Below are 6,919 nucleotides of genomic sequence, written 5' to 3' on the forward strand. Positions count from 1 at the left end.
ATATAGGATATCAACATAATGATGTAGTTGTTTATATGTTTAGCTTCATTGCAAGTGTATGACATTTGGTATAGAAATAAACAATGGTAATTAAGTGCTTTTCCTAAAAATGAGAAAGAAAATACAGGGTATTAATATGAACTACAAATAAAGTCAGTATGTGAGGCTAAATAGATGTGTTTTAGTCTGAATTAGGTAAGTTGTGTGCTTCAGGCTACGTTTACACGTGGATGGCTATTTTCATAAACGGACATTTCACCCCTCTTCGTTTTCAAAAATAACATCGTGCACACGAACCCATGTATGTGCTGTCAAGAGCATGCCAAACCTGTAGGTGGCAGTGTAACGAGAATCTCAAGCCCACCTTAGCCAATCAGAATCCCGAAAATAGTCACATTCTGTGACGTCGCTGCCTAAAACTCCGTTTTTCTCAGTTTACATGCAAACGGGCAAACGAAGATTTTCAAAATCTCCACTCTGGCCGGAGTTTTTAGAAAGAATCGGTTTCATTGGCGAATCCTCCGTTTGCGTGTAAACGAAGGGCGCAAACGAAGAGAAATGTCTCCGTTTTTCAAAATAACCATGTACGTGTAAACGGGGCCTCAGTTTCAGCAATCCCTTCACTCGATTGGGATGTTCTCTTTTGTTCTGGGCGGCAAGTGCAGTAACTGTAACATCGGGCATATTTTGTAGTATTAAACACATATTTATACCTTCATCAGGCTCCGAAAATTCTTCACAAAGAACACAAAGAATGGCCTTCTCAGCTGCCATAGTTGCAACTCTTGCGTCATCAGAACAGTGTGTTCAACGCATCACCGTTTCTGTTTAAAAAACGTTGTGCAACGTTTTGTCGGGGCTGAACGCAGCCCAAGTCTTGCTTCAGCTCTGTACATAGTGTATAATGTGTGGCTATGAAGTGCATTATTTGATGTAAATGTTCAGTGTAAACCTTTAAAAATCAGACAATTAAAATGTATATTTCTGAAAGTGTGTTGTGCATCCACACATTATTTTAGAGTCTTCTGATGATAACATGTTAAATAAAGTGTAGTGCAACTTACCTCTCTTCACACAGAGTCAAAGCACTCCCAGATAGATAGCAATTACATTTGGGCCACATGTGGGTATTATGTGGCACATATGGCCTAGATGTGGCATGGCTGAACAGATATGGGCCAAATTGTAGCCATATTTGTTTTGCCATAAAATCTGCGGGAAATGCTCTCTTGGTTCACAACTGATTTTGAGGTATATGGCCCAGATAACAACGAACACATGAGAACCATATGTGGTTGAGCTATGGCACACAGTGAGAAACACCGACTTGTGGTAAACATTTGGCTTATACGTGGAAAAACACAGGAATCCTGAAATCAAGTGCGGCAAACATCCGCCGTTCCACACCTCAGGTTGCTCTGCATCTTCCCTCCTATTGGTGGAGAGACTACGGCGCGAGTTTGACTGCGACGCTGGGCAGCTGATGCCATTTACGCCGCTTCCCTCACGACTGTGTACATTCAGGTAAGTGATGTTTTGGCATTTTAAAGTCATATAATTGAAATATGCAGCATTATGTGTCAATATTGCATGTTATTATGCGTTTAGATATTCGTTTCATCGAGGAAGGGGTTGAACTAGTTAATATTTTCCTCACTTTACTGCTATAACTTACAATAAAGTTCAATGTAGGCTATAGCAGTTCGCTGGTTTGCCGTTTTAAATTAAGATGTTTTTGTTTATAAATCAACAGCACACTGTCGTATATAAAATAGTATAGTTTGTCATGTGTAGTAGCCTATTTGTGAATTAAGGCGACGCGGTCCAATGTCGGTGTTACTGTTTGTCAAAAAACCTAAATCTTAATTTGTGTTCACAATCATTCAACTAATAATAATATAAAAATGCCAAGAATAAACACATTAATGCGTGTGCATTATTGTATGTATCTTTTTATTTAACTCTGAAATGATATTCAACCAAGACTTTTTCTCATGACTTTTCCCTCTTTAAAATTAAAGTTGTAACGTTAGGCTATTAGTGTCAAGTCACAATACCAAAATTATGACTTTCGATACAATACCCGATTAAAATACCTAGTTAACATGAACTAATAATGAACTGCACTTCTACAGCATATATTAATATGTGTTAATGTTAATTTCAACATTTACTAACACATTCAAATAAAAAATTGTACTTGTTAACTTTAGTATGCACTGTGAACTAACATGAACAAACAATGAATTGCTGTATTTCTGTTAACTATCAATTAATGGAATGGCCATTCACTGCCATTATAAAGCTTGGAAGAGGCAGGACATTTTTATAATTACTCTGATTTCTAACGATCGAGATTGCTATGGTATACTGTCATACCGCCCAGCCCTAATGTGCAGTATGGGTGGGGCAATGACAATAATTTCCATATTAAAAACCTAGAAAATATGGTTTCAGATGGAGTAAGTAATAGTTTATAGTTAATTTTTGAATATAAAAGCACTTTCATTTTAGGGTGGTCTATTTAAATGCATATTTCAACCACTTACACAATGTTTTTTTTTTTCCTATCAGATTTCCTATCTGGGTCTGGTTGGTGGCTCTGACCTGGATAACACCGTGTGGAGAGTGCTGAAAGCCACTTTTACAACTGCTGTGGCACGTTATGAATTGGAGAGAAGTCAATGGGAAGATTGGTGTCCAACGCCTGGTCGTAAAGGAAGTTGTCATTGGTGAGACCGTTTTTAGGAGTCACTTTTATTTGTAGCACTTTGCACAATACACAACTTTTCAAAACCGCTTTACAGAACATTGTATTTTTATTTCTGTTATCTCAGTAATAGTAATAGTCACAAATTCATGGTTTAAATTAAGATGTAAAGGGATGGTTCGGAGTAAAATCAACCTATAGGGTCATTTGCACCATGAGATTGAGCCAAACACCAGCGCATGCCTACAACTAGCTGTATTTAGTTCATTATCACTGTGTATTTAAAGGGTTAGTTCACCCAAAAATGAAAATTCTGTCAGTAATTACTCACCCATGTTGTTCCACCCCCGTAAGACCTTCGTTCATCTTCAGAACACAAATTAAGATATTTATGATGAAATATGAGAGCTGTCTCACTCCTCCATAGGCTTCTCTGTTATTGAAACTTGCCAGCCCAGAAAGTTAGTAAAGACATTGTTAAAATAGTCCAAGAATACAGTGGCTGAACCTTAAGTTTATCAAGTGTCGAGAATACTTTTTGTGCGCAAAACAAGCAAAAATAACGACTTTATTCAACTCTTCATTTCATTCAACTCTTCATTTTCCTCTAAGTGAGTTCACGTAGTGTAACAGCGCAGCGCTTCTGTGTTGTACATCAGAACGTAGGCTCACGATTGGCCAGCATCCCACACATGACCAGCGTCGGCCAATAGTGAGTCTACGCTCTAAAGTACAACACAGAAGTTGGAAAAACTTGAGGGTAATTACAGACAGAATTTTCATTTTTGGGCGAACTAACCCTTTATGTTCCTCCTTGCATTCAGTTCTTGGCCCATTATTGTTTGTGTTTTTCTGCTTCCAAATTGTCTCGCATCATTGCGGATTATCTTGAGTTTATTTTGTGTTAGTAAAAACACTTCTTTTTGTAGACTCTGTCTTTGGACTAAAACATGACATTAATGCTATCTGTGTTGGTGTGTTTTTACATTAGAGTGTGCATGTCTTTTTAAAAAAAAAAAGCAGAAAGCAGTGCTGTAAATTTTAACCGGTTGTTGGTGCAAAAGTATTCTAAAAACCTAAATAATTTGTCATAAGGAATTATGGTATAATTCTGGCCCACATATTGAAAAATACAATTTGCAATTCCTTTTGAAAATTTACTGGAAAAAAACTTTCATACAGTGGTAATTCAGAGGTGTTTAATTTGTTACTAATTGCAATTAAAATATTAAAGGATATTTACATTAATGATTTTTTTTTCATTCTCCTGCAGCTCTAGCTTCCAGGTTGTATTGCTGCTAACATTATTTAAATTCTTCTTTATTGCAGGTGCAGTCAGGCAGAATCCCCTTACTGGAAAAGGTCAACACATTGCCGACCCTCATTGGAGACTTCTCTGCACATCAACACACTTCTCAACTCTTTACCTTTCAAGTTTGCTTTAACTTTCTCAATTTCTCTTTAAAGTTCTCTTTACCAAGTTACTGTGATTTGTTTGTATTGCTCTCATTAGACTAATTGAACATAACATTAATACACGCTTTGATCGTGTTTTGAACTTTGGTGTAAAAAATTAACTTTGAATGCTATTTATATTAATTTGTATTCTTAAATGTTTTCAACTGAATTCTACTTAATAAGTACAACTGAGTAGCTGTAATTCTATGTATTCTTAAATGTTTTCAACTGAATACTACTGTAATTATTAAATTCAACTCTGTTGCTGTAATTATATTTATTTTTATGAAATGTTTTCAACTGAATACTACTGTAATTAAGTACAACACTTTAGCTGTAATTATTTAAATGCTTGTCAAAATAAATAGTTTTGAGTACATTTGTTGTTGAGTGTTTAATTTACCTGTGAGTTAATAAGACTTTAAATACTGTCAGCTGCATGTGGGCCACATAAGGGCCGTTAGATTTTAACAGAACTCAACCATACTAAAGTTGCATACCAGGCTCACATATGGGCCACATGAAATTGTAGTATTTGGCTCATGCTTGGTGGAGTTATGGCAGTCCTTTGGTTCAGTTCTGGCAAAGGAGATGTGGGCCACATATGGGCCACATGAAATTGTAGTATTTGGCTCATGCTTGGTGGAGTTATGGCAGTCCTTTGGTTCAGTTCTGGCAAAGGAGATGTGGGCCATATCTGGGCCGGCAAACACAAACTAATCTGGCCCACAGCTCAGCTGTTTATCTGGCCCACAGCTCAGCTGTTTATCTGGCCCACATCTTTGCCAAAGGAAATTTGCTGACTGGGCTGCATCTTGTGGTAAAAGAAACAAGTGAATTAATAATATCCTCAATAAAACAGCTTTACTGTATTGTTTATTTTATTTTATTTATTTCATCATTATAAACACAGAAGCTCGTTCTTTAGCCTGTCAAGACAGATTATTTGTAATGCGTCATAGCGTAATATTGACTAGTCCCACCCACAGTAAAATCTGATTGGTTTTCACTCATTCTGCGAAACGGTGACGCGTTACGCTACTCAACGTCGACGGCCCGTCGAAAACAAGCGAACACAATCATATCTTTTCTAGAAGGGTCTCCATGAATTAGCCAAGTGTAGCCTATATGTGATGGTAACTTTGAGGAAGCGCTTTTGCCGTCCGTTTATGATCACGTGATACAGGATTAATTTTGAAAACTGAGGTAATTTACTGACATTACACCTATTTAAACAAAATGGGAAATGTTCATTATAAATGTGTCTTTTTCCACACACCACACAAAGAAACAATGCATAAACTGAAATAAGATTGAATTTATGACACAAGAAGTAATATTTGATGCCAAATATTTTATTTATCATAATCTTTAAAAAAAAAGTATGAATTTCAATATGATTATGTCATGGCAACCCCGTTTCAAACACTATACCTTTCTAGTTTCTACAACAGTAATATAATAATTAATTTATGTTTTTTTGAATCTCAAGGGGCTCTGTTGTTTTTATGTTAATTTGAAATAAATATTTCCCTCCATCTGGGGTATTTGGTCTCTGAAACCTTATTTACATTTTATTACCATTACCCACAAAGCACAAATATAAACATTTTACTTTTTTCTTCGCTGTCTGCTTGAGATCTGAAACAGACTGAAAGAGACTCTGTCGATCCTAACTAGAGAGAAGAAAGGAGGAGGGTAAAGTAGTTGGATGCCAATGTAATCTGAGACATTGTTTATGTCAAAGAACAATAATTCACAAGTCAACCACTAGAGGTCCTACCAGTGCTGTGAATCCAGTAAATACATTACAGACTTGAATATTTTGAAGGTTAATCAGGTTTATTGAAGCACTGGTCCTTCAGTAAAGTAAAACTGGCAGAGGAAACTCTTATAAAATACCTTAATACATAAAATTAAATACTTTTGCATTTGAACATTAATAAGTTCACTTGTCTGATTTCTAATCTTACGCCCAATCTGAAGAGCAAAAAATACTGAATAACAACAAACTCTATACTAACAGATTAAACTCAAACAAACTTCAGAAAGTCAAATTATAACACACACACATATACTTATATATATATATATATATATATATATATATATATATATATATATATATATATATATATATAACAAACAATTACACACAAAAAAAATGAAACAAAAAAAATGAAACAATTAAGAAACAGAGTAGGGAACGAGTATTGCGTAGCTAATACGCAGTGGGGGAAACTCCTTTCCTCAAGAAATATTGAAGCCTAAATTTAAACAGTGCAGCTGCACAGCGAACACAGCAGAGCGTCTAGCACGCCCATTGGCTGTGCTGCGGCAACTGCACACCCTATGGTGAAACGCCTCTGATGCGCAAACTAATCAGGCGACCCCGCGCCAGAGTGTGTCAGAGCCCGCCAGAATGGGCGGGGCTTATGTCTATATGTCTTGAATTGGTACACCACTCGACCAGGCCCACGAAGAGGCCATGCCTCTTGTAGAGTGGGTTCTAGCGCCTATTAGACAAACCTGGCCCACCGAGGCGTATGCTAGAGTGATGGCGTCCACTATCCATCTAGATAGTCTCTGCTTTGTGACCGGAAACCCTTTGGTGCGGCCACCGAAGCAAACAAAGAGCTGTTCTGATTGCCTGAACAGCGCAGAACACTCCAGGTAAATTTGTAGAGCTCTGACAGGACAGAGCAAATTAGCCTCCCCATCGTTCTCAGAGGGTGGAAGTGCTGATAATAT

The sequence above is a fragment of the Abramis brama genome (assembly GCF_963993115.1).
Source record: "Abramis brama genome assembly, chromosome: 2".
Classification (NCBI taxonomy): domain Eukaryota; kingdom Metazoa; phylum Chordata; class Actinopteri; order Cypriniformes; family Leuciscidae; genus Abramis; species Abramis brama.